Below are 11328 nucleotides of genomic sequence, written 5' to 3' on the forward strand. Positions count from 1 at the left end.
GGAGGGGGGAGGAGGGAGGAGGGGACGGGTATTTGTATACACAAGGAGTGCAATGCGCACCACCCGAAGGATGAACATATTTGAAACTCGGACTTGGGGGGGGACCAAGGGCAACATACGTAACCTAAACATCTGTACCCCCATAATATGCTGAAATAAAAGAAAAAAAAACAAAAAACAAAAAACTAAGGTCTGTTCTTGCAGTCATCTCAGTCCCATCCCCATCCCCAGTGATAAAGGTTGTCCTTCCCTTCCTCATATGAGAGTAGGAGATGCCTTCAGAAACGGACATTTATGACCTGTTTTTAAGTAGATGGAGAGAGTAGAAACCTTTTCCTGAGTCTTCTGCTTTCAGTTGCCTTCAGCTCAAAATAATCCTTATGCTAAAGTGGCATAGTTTGGGGTGGCACTTTCTGATCCCCTTCGGAATGTAATATCTGTCTAAGAATAGCATAGCTACATTGATTGTTTCCTTACCAAGAGGTCTGGAAGTAAACCATCCCAAGCCTAGATCGGCACCTCACCATGCTCAGCAGGGTCCAGGCTCCCTCCAGCTCTCTGCTCCTCCATCCTTGGCATGTTGGTGATGTCATGCTTCATTGAGATAAGACAGCTGCACCAGCTCCAAACATCACAACATGTCACCAGGAGAGGAGCAATAACATTAAACCATGCTCAGCTGATGTCTCCCTGGATTTCCTTGGTTAGGACATGCCATACCATGCCAGGCCAATAGCTGGCTAGGGGCCCCAGATGACTGTGACCACCCCATCATGATTCCTCCCTCTGGGGGGCCACGCTGCAGGCCTCCAAGTCTGGGTTTTGTTTTAGTTTTGCATTTTTATTTTATTTGTTTATTTATTTTATTTCAACATATTATGGGGGTACAAATATTTAGGTTACGTATATTGCCTTTGCCCCACCCGAGTCAGAGCTTCAAGTGTGCCCATCCCCCAGATGTTGTACACCACACCGATTAGGTGTGAATACACCCATCCTCGCCTCCCCCCTCCCATCCGCCCGACGCCTGATGAATGTTACTACTATATGTGCACTTAAGTGTTGATCAGTTAGTACCAATTTGATGTGAGTACATGTGGTGCTTGTTTTTCCATTCTTGAGATATTTCACTTAGTAGAATGGGCTCCAGCTCTACCCAGGATTAATACAAGAGGTACTAGATCACCATTGTTTTTTGTGGCTGAGTAGAACTCCATGGTATACAAATACCACATTTTATTAATCCACTCATGTATTGACCGGCACTTGGGTTGTTTCCACATCTTTGCAATTATGAATTGTAGTCTTATAAACATTCTAGTGCAGATGTCTTTTTTATAGAATGTCTTGTTTTACTTTGGATAAATGCCCAGTAATGGGATTGCTGGATCAAATGGTAGTTCTACTTGTAGCTCTTTGAGGTATCTCCATATTACTTTCCACAGAGGTTGTACTAGTTTGCAGTCCCACCAGCAGTGTATGAGTGTTCCTATCTCTCTGCATCCACGCCAACATTTATTGTTTTGGGACTTTTTGATAAAAGCCATTCTCACTGGAGTTAAGTGATATCTCCTTGTGGTTTTGATTTGCATTTCCATGTTGATTAGAGATATTGAGCATTTTTTCATATGTCTGTCTTCTTTTGAAAAGTTTCTGTTCATGTCCTTTGCCCACTTTTTAATGTGGTTGTTTGATTTTTTCTTGCTGATTTTCCTGAGTTCTATATAGATTCTAGTTATCAGCCCTTTATCGGATGCGTAACATGTAAATATTTTCTCCCATTCTGTAGGCCGTCTGTTTGCTGTTGTGACAGTTTCCTTGGCTGTGCAGAAGATTGTTAATTTGATCAGGTCCCATTTATTTATTTTTGTTATTGCTGTGATTGCTTTGGGGTCTTCTTCATAAATTCTTTCCCTAGCAAATCTGGGTTTTGTTAAGCAGGAAAGGGGAGACAGCTGTTTGGCAGACCATGTGCAGTGTCTGTTGCAGTAGAAGACCTGTATTTTCTTCCTCTCTGGAAGTTTAGGATTATCTGTTCTCTGTGGTGTTTTCGGTGGAAGTAAACAACTTTAAGCCTCATTTCCTTGAATACAGACTTGGCTAGAAATATAACTGAAATGATGGCATTTAAGGAAAAATCTTTAAAGAATGGAAATCTGTTAAAACATACTTTTCAAAGAACAGCCTTGAGCTAGACATTAGCTATTTTTTAGATAGATAAGGAACAGTTCAGTAACAAACCTGTTAAATCTACACTTATTCTGTATCTTATCATCTAAATGTAAGCTTCTGGCTAAGTCTTTTTGCTGAGAAGTGTAAGGGCTTTCTTGTACTATGGATAGCCTTGCTTTAATAGTTCCCGAGACTGTTTTCTTGTAACCTCGAGAGTAGAGTATGTTTGTCACGAAATAGTTCAAGTTTTTAGACTATTTGATATAGACAAGTATAGACTGGGTTTATTCACATAAAGTTATAAACTATATTTAATTTTTAAAGTCTAACTTTGTCCACCAATCTTGCTGATTTACTATGATTCATTTACTTAGCTCCAATTAACTTAGCACCTTTAAAATAACAATGCTAATTCTCTTAAAATTAGAAACATAGGTCAAGGCATAGCCTTTTATGAATATGTATTTATATAAAAAATAACAGGACTCTAACAGAGTCACTTTAAGACACAGTTCAGAAACTCCATTTGTTATGATATTTGAAATTTTATAATGATGTGCTTTGGTAGGTGTCCTTTCAACATTTTCTGAGGCGTTCAATGGGCCTTTTCGATATGGAGATTCATGTCCCTGGTTTTGGGAAATTTTGTATATTAATTTTTGAGGAGTGTGAAAGTTGAGTTTATTTAACCATTTATCCATTAATCATTCTAGAAGACCCAATATTTAACTAATATCTTAGTTAAGCTTTTAGATAGTTTAGTTAAACATTTTTCTGTTCTTTCTTTATATACCTCCAATTCATTAGATATTGTACTGCTTAAAATGAGTCTCTAATTTTCTTATATTTTCTCTTCTACTTTCCATCTTTCCATCCCTCTCACCCTGATATTTCCTTGACTTTATCTTCCACTGTATCTCCTGAGCTTTGTAGAAAAAAAATTTTTGGTGATTTCCAAGAAAGAACCTCCTCCCCTCCCTTTTTTGGTCTCTGTTGATTCGTCTCACTCGTGCATGCAGACTTTCCTGTTTCTGATGATATCCCATCGCAGGTGTGTATGGAGGCAGAAAACTCAGTCACCTGAATGGTATCTGCTGTGTTTGCTGGATTGTCTGGGCCCTCGGTATTGGCCATGCCTGCGTGTCCACGCGGCCGGTCTCCGTGTGCGGGAGAGCTGCGGCAGGCTGGCTCCCCACCCGAGTGGGCTTGGCAGGAAGCCAATTCTTTCTGTCCCCATGTCAGCACCGGAGATCTTTTCTCCAAAGAGGGGTCCTTAGAGGGGCGGCACCGGGCCGTGAGGAGCCGCCTGTCCGACTCCGGGAGAGAGCGTGCTGCGTGGCGACGCCCCCTTGCAGCCGGCCGGGCGCAGCTGCTGCCGCAGGGGTCCGCAGGCAGCCTTCAGCGCAGGCCCGTCGGGCGGCGCCCCGCGAGCGGCCCTCGTCGGGCAGCAGCTGGGGACGGGGGCCAGCTTTCTGCCACCGCGTGGCCACGCTAAGGGCCCCAACGGGGTCGCGTCCAGTTGCCCAAGGCGGGACCCATCTCACTGAGGACGCTCCCTGCAGGGACCTGGGGTCTCCTTTCCCTTCAGCTCCCACGAAAACTGCTTGCACTTCAGTCCTGTCGCAGGGTCTGCTTCTGCCGATCTCCACCCAAGACGCGAACCGCAGTCATTAGAGACCCGACCCGCCGCCCCAGCCGTCTCCGCGTGGGGCGCTGGGGGGCGCCCTTTCCTGGCCCTCCAGTCGGTCTGCGCTCGGCCGCAGAACTGACGCCCGCCCACATGTCGCCTCTGCTGTCCTTCCATGGCTAGGGCGACCCCTTGAAGCAGGGTGCATTATCTCATTTCACAGATGAGGAAACGGAGGCTCGAAAAGTTGCCCGCGGTCACATGCTAAGAAACCGTGAGGCCGGTGCTGAGACTCCGAGCCCCGTGCTCTCGACAGTGAAGAGTCGGCGCTGCCTGGAAAGAAATCAGACAAAACGCCATCCAAAAGTAACCCCCGGAATATTAGTCAGCAAAGAGAAGGTCTCAAGACTGTAAACACCTGTTCTCTAACTTTGTTGTCTATAAGAGTCATTTTTGATACACAAAAGAAAAAAAATCCAAACACTATAATTTGAAGGAAAACTCTCACATTTAAAAGCAGAAGGTGGTGGGTAGGACAGGGAATCTCACAGTCTGATGGAACAAAGGAAGCCACACTGGGTTAGAAGGCAAGGGAGATTCGAGGGCCCTTTTGGAAATTACAGTTTTTCTAGGCTTTTATCTTCCAGGGCTATTTTTAGCCCGTTTTGGATTGCTGCGTGGTAAACAGAGAAGTCCCTACAGTGAACGGCCTCACGGCTGAGTCGGGTTTGTTAGAGCCGGTTCCCCTCGGCCCCAGGAACAGAGAGGCGGAGTCACCGAGGCTGCAAATGGCAAAGGAGTTTATTGGCTAGCTCGAGCTAGGGTCCAAGTCCCAGAGCACCAAGGCAGTGGCCTCCCTATGAACCAGGACCCCGCCCCGGGGTAAAAGTGAAGCTTTTATACTTCCTTTTGCACACAACACACCGGTGGCACATGACACGCAGGTTCCACACGACACGCTGGGCACACCATCCCCTCTCCCCCCTTAGTCCATTGGTTCCTTTGAAAGTGGCGAATTGTTTTGACTCCTGATTGGTTGGCTCCAAGCCTCGGGATTTTCCATTTTCGCGCTGGTGCCAGTTGACCAAGAATGCTGGTCAACAACAGCCGCAATGCTGGCGGAGAACAGCTGCAATGCCCTGATATGGTGAGCTACTGGTATGTTTTCTTCTGATCGGCTCTCTCCTGTTTGTGGTTTTTGCGGTTATTCCTGGTATCTCTACTTCACACTCCCGGCACTGGGTATTATGCTGAGGCACAACCTGTCATGGAGTTACTCCTGCTCTTACTCCTATATTTAACAAACAACTAAAAGCAAGCACGGTTACAGAAGCAAATGGCATTAGTTACAATCAAAAAGAATGCATTTATAAAAACAACAAAGTACATTCTCCTACTATCAATTCCTGTCTTTCAGGTTGTATCCCGGCTATGGGGTCAGAGGCAAGTTAATTAGTTTCTCTGTCTCTGTTTTCTCACCTATAAGTGGATTTTGTGGGGTTTACATGAGATGCAATTCATTAGAGAGCTTTGAGACATCATGCTGCAGATACAAATATTCTACACCCTTGGGTAATTTTAAGGTAAGTCTTGGGGACACGAGTGAGGGGATCCAACTGGGTGACGCTAACGTGCCTGTGTGTAGATGAGAATCTGACTCCCGATCTAAAGAGCTGGCACAAATTTCTTCTTAGTGCAGAATCTCTTCCCAAAATATTTTTTTACAAAGCCCTTTGCAAATATGAAGGCTCCTCAAAATATCCCATTCATCTGTTTGCAATATAAATGCACTTGGAGTTTTATTTCTGTAAAATTGACAAATGACTGAGTGGAATCATTTCTGAAAGAATACAAAAGAAGGAAAACAGATAGTTGGTAAACTCTTTAGATATGAAAGTGTTTTCTTCTTTTCTTTTTTTTTTTTAAACCAGGCTCTGATCCTAAAAATAAACATTCCTGAAATCAGAAAACAGTACACATTAGCTGCTGAAAACTGGGGTTGAACCCAATTTTACACCTTCTTGTTCGACTTCACTTAGGGATGGAATGAAAGAGAGTTTTCTTTTAAACTTGTGACCACTCGAAACGAAAGGGAGTGAAGCCTGCAGGTAACCACAAGCCACCTCACCTGCCTCCCAGAGCACACTCAGGTGTTTTTAACGATAGATTATTTTGGAGTAATTTTCCATTCATTTACTAAATATTCATGAATAATCTATCTAGCATCATCTATGATTCTGAGGGATGATATTAAGTACTAATAAAATGATACAGGTTTAATTTATTTGTGGTGGGAAAGCCATCATTATAGATAAAACATAAAAGCTAACATTCTAAAAACTTATAAAAATGAGGTACTGAAACAATGAAGTCAAGAATTCATACACAATTATTTCTTAATATTTAGAACCCATATTAATTTCCCAAATTGTCTCAGGATATAAGGTCTGCCTGCAGTAGCAGCTTCATACAGGAGCGGGTGCCGGCACCCCACAACCTGATTTAAAACAATCAAGTCCAGATGCTGTTGCCAAAAGAGATCTGCGCCGTTCGCTGCCATGACCTGGATCATATTTCAAAAGTGGCAAATCAAAGCTGTCCCACCAAAGCCTGATTTCTTAATGAATTCCTTATGTATTTCATCTCTTGAATACAAAAAGTAGGGTATCCACTGGGGAATAAAATTCAGACTTAAGAAAGCAAAACCTAGTGGGTGTGATCCTTTATGAAACACACCCCCAGGCAGTTGGTCTCTCACTGTAGAGTTATTTACTGCTTAATTAAGATGCTTTCATTGAAAAGCCACATCTGAGAGTCACCATAATATTTACAGAAAAGGGAGTGTGAGCTGAAGGAGATTTAGTGAAAATCTCAACATTTAAATCTTTAAAAAATGCTGATATTTTGTCATGTTAACCGGCACTATTAAGAGTGAAATTTAAAAAATTTCGTCATTTCTGTATGTTAAATACTGGCATCTTTCCTGAAGTAAGATCCCAGCTAATGGGGTGTTTTCCAGCCCTAACTTATGCTAAGTATGTCTGAATGTAAATAGCAAGTTTTCTTCTTTTGGGGGAAGAAAAAAGAATTATCTTCAAAGTGATTAGATAGATGAATAGGTATATTCAGATAGACAGATGGATGGACAGACATACGCATGGATGAATGGATGGGTGGATGGATGATGGGTAGGTATAAGTAGATAGTAATGTCATCAGCTTGATTACCAGACCAACACGATTTGTTCTCAGAAGATACAGCTTTAAAACTCTGAGAAATACTTGTCCAAGAATTCAGAGAAAATAGGGCTCTGTCTTACAAATGCCTTCAGTATACTGAAATTGAAATATGAAAACTCTGTTAATTAATTCATTCAACAAATAATTATAGTTCCACTCTGTACCAAGGCCCAGCAGGGACTCCTGCCACCATGGAATTTACCTGGTTCATTCCCATTTTCATTTGTAAAATCTTAAATGGCACTTCCAGTTCTGGAACAAGAAAGTATAGACTCACTTTTCCCTCCTCTGCCTCTCTGAAAAAAACCTAAATATCCTGGAAATGATTCAATAGACAACGACAAAAGAATTGTGAGTGCTTGAAAGAAGAAGGTAGACAGGTCAGAGGCCTTAGGACTTCAGGAATGGTTTTTCCTTTTATCTTTCGTATGACTCCAGACTGGGTGCTAGAGAGGCCTGAAACCTCCACAGACACAGACGGACAGACAGACCAGAAAAGCCTGCCTAAAGAAACTGGGAAAGAGGAAGCCCAAATGAGGAGCTCTAACCCCCCGCTTCACAACTGAGCACAAGTAGGTGGCCTGGTTTTCCTTCAAAATCCTGCTGGGCTGACCCAATCTTTTCTCCACACCTTGCAAAGCCTAGCATCTCCCTTCCCTGAATCCAGTTGCACGAAGCCCAGTGACTCCAGTTCCTCTCTGCCTCCCATGGCTGAAGGTGGCCTCGCAGCACCATGTGGCCCAGGGAAACAACTTCCACTCCTTTAAGCAGCACCAGCAGGGATTGAATGAGAGCCCCAGAAATGTCAGAAGAACTAGGTAAACCAGAATAGAATTGCAAGGGCTCTGAAAACTAAACTGTTGTTTTAGTCTATTTTCTGCTGCTTTAACAGAACAGTTGAGACCGGGTAATTTACAAAGAAAAAAACTTATTCGGCTCACAATTACAGAGGCTGAGAAGTCCAAGAATGGGGGTGGGGGTGGTCACATCTGGTGAGGGCTTCCTTGCTGTGCTATCTCATGGCAGAAGGCAAAAGGACAAGAGAGTGTGTGTGAGAAAGCAAGAGATAACTTGCAGACTCCAGCCCTCTTATAATTGGCACTAACCCATTCATGAGGATGGAGCCCTCATGACCTAAATGCCTCCTATTAGGCCTCACTTCCCAACACTGTTGCGTGGAGGATTAAGTTTCCAATACATGCTTTTTGGGGGACACAGACCACAGCAACTGTCTTGGCTATTGGAACTACAGCTCACAAAAGTAGGCAAGAACCTATTAAATTTAAAAAGGGTAATTGTCTGCTAAAATAGAAGATTTAAGTAGCATCAAAAGTCTCCTAAGAGAAAACCAAAGTGCCCATGATACAATAAAAATTTACTTGTTATACCAAGAACCAGGAAAACCACACTTTTAATGAGAAAAAATCAACTGATGCCAATACTGAAATGAATACGATGTTGAAATTATTTGACAAGGACTTTAAAACAGTTGTAATAAGAATGCTTCAATGAGCAATTATGATTCTCTTGAAATAAATAAAAACATAGAAAATCTTAGCAAAGAAATACAAGTTATAAAAAAGAACCATATGGAGGCCGGGCGTGGTGGCTCATACCTGTAATCCTAGCACTCTGGGAGGCCAAGGCGGGCGGATAGTTTGAGCTCAGGAGTTCGAGACCAGCCTGAGCAAGAGCGAGACCCCGTATCTACTAAAAAAATAGAAAGAAATTAGCCAAACAACTAAAAAATATATATAGAAAAAATTAGCCAGGCATGGTGGCACATGCCTGTAGTCCCAGCTACTCAGGAAGCTGAGGCAGGAGGATCGCTTGAGCCCAGGAGTTTGAGGTTGCTGTGAGCTAGGCTGATGTCACGGCACTCTAGCCTGGGGAACAGAGTGAGACTCTGTCTCAAAGGAAAAAAGAAAAAAGAACCATATAGAAATTTTAGAACTGAAAAAATACAACAATCAAAATTAAAAACTAATTGGATTCTATCTATACTAGAGTGGAAATGACAGGGGAACTGGAAGACAGATCGATAAAACTAATTCTATCTAAAAAACAGAGAAAAATAGCCTGAAAAAAATGAACAAAGCTTCAAGGATCTGTGAGATAGATATCCAACAAAACATCTAAAATATCCGACATTCATATCATCGGAGTTCCAGAAGTAAGAGAGAAAATTGTGGGCCTCGGACAGAAAAGTACTCAAAAAAAACAATGGCTGACAACTTCCCACATTTGGCAAGAGTCATAAAACTACAGAATCAAGAAGCTCAGTGAAACCCAATAGGATAAACCCAAAGAAATCCACACAAAGACACATCATAATTAAACTTCTAAAAATCTAAAGACAAAAAAATTTTAAACACAGCCAAAGATAAATGACACATTACCTACAAAGAAAGACAAACTTGAATGAGAGTAGACTTCTCATCTGAAACCATAAAGGCCAGAAGTTAACGGCATAACATTTTTTTCAAGTGATTAAAAAAAACAAACAAACAAAACACTAAACTCTCAATCGTGAATACTATATCCTGCAAAACTATCCTTCAAAAATGAAGAGGAAACCAGACATTCTCAGATGAAGAAAAATTAAGAATTTGTTGCCTGTAGACCTACCCTAAAGATTGGTTAAAGGAAGGTCCCCAAACATAAAGAAAATATTATGTATTGAATTATGTCCCCCTACCACCAGATTCATATGTTGAAGCCCTAACCCTCGATGGGACTGTACTTGTAGATAGAGCCTTTAAAGAGGTAATTGAGGTTACATGAGTTCATAAGGGTGGGGCCCTAATTCAATAGAATTGGTATCCCTGTAAGAAGAGGAAGGGACACCAGGGCTACGCACACAGAGAAAAGGCCATGTGAGGACATAGCAGAAAGATGGCCATCTGCAAGCCAGTGGGAGAGGCCTCAGGAGAAACCAACCCTGCCAACAACTTCAATGTCCAGCCTCCAGAACTGTGAGAAATATATTTCTGTTGTTTGAGATATCCAGCCTATAGTATTTTGTTATGGCAGCAGTAGCAGACTAAGACAGAAAAATGACAATAGATAAATGATCAGACCTTCAGAAAGGAAAAAAAAAAATGAAATGGGTAAATATAGAAGTAAGCATAGTAGAGCACTCTTCACCTCTTGAATTTCTTTAACCATACTTTGTGTTTGAAGCCAAAATTATAATGCTATTTGATGTGGTGCTTAATGTATATAGAGGAAACACTTACGACAATTATCTTTAAAAAGTTGGAATGGCAAAGAGACCTAAATGGAAGTAAGGTTTCTATGCTTCACTCAGAGGGGTAAAACAAACACTTCCACGAGTTCAGCAAGTTTTTGAGATCAACTTACAACAGTCAATGACCTTTCTCTATACCACCAATGATTGAATAGTAAATATAATGAAAAGTAAGGTACAAATTGCAATAGCTAGAAGTATAAAATATCTAGAAATTATCCCGGAATACAAAATCCTTCTGTGGGAAAACTTTAAAGCTCTAGCAGGTAGAGAGATCACTTGAATAAACACAAAGACATCCCACACTATCAGAGAGGACAACTTACTATAAGATGTTGAATCTTGATTAATTAATCTATAAATGAAGTACAATCTCACTTAAAATTCCCACTGGATTTTTTTTTTTTGAGGGACTGAACTAAGTTCATTAAAAAATATATAGAAAGGAATAGAAATCTATCAATTTCTATTCAACTTTAGAGAAAACAAATATAGGTATGTCCTTCAAGATATTAAGTCATGCTAAAAAGCCATATTTTAATAATGACTTAGTGAAAGTGGCACAAGAACAGTTGAACAGACTAAGAGAACATGACAGTTTAGAGATTCACCCATGTTTGTATGAGCCTTAACATAAGATAAAGGTATAAAAATCAATAATGGGTAAACAAGAGATCATTTGGTCAATGATTTGGGAGAATGGTCTCACTATATGAAGAATTTTAAAAAACTGGATTCCCTACTAATACCACATACAGGAGTAGATTCTAGATGGATCAAAGTGCTAAATGTGAAAGATAAACTAATCAAGAACTAAGGGGCTGAGGAAATCCTTAAAACTACAAAAGCACAGACTGCAAGGAAGAAAATTGATGGTTTGCACCACATCAAAATCCAGGCTTCTGACCGGGCACGGTGGCTCACACCTGTAATCCTAGCTCTCTGGGAGGCTGAGGCTGGCGGATTGTTTGAGCTTAGGAGTTCGAGACCAGCCTGAGCAAGAGCGAGACCCTGTATCTACTAAAAACAGAAAGGAATTA

Source organism: Propithecus coquereli, unplaced genomic scaffold (assembly GCF_000956105.1).
Source record: "Propithecus coquereli isolate 6110/MARCELLA unplaced genomic scaffold, Pcoq_1.0 Scaffold423, whole genome shotgun sequence".
NCBI lineage: Eukaryota > Metazoa > Chordata > Mammalia > Primates > Indriidae > Propithecus > Propithecus coquereli.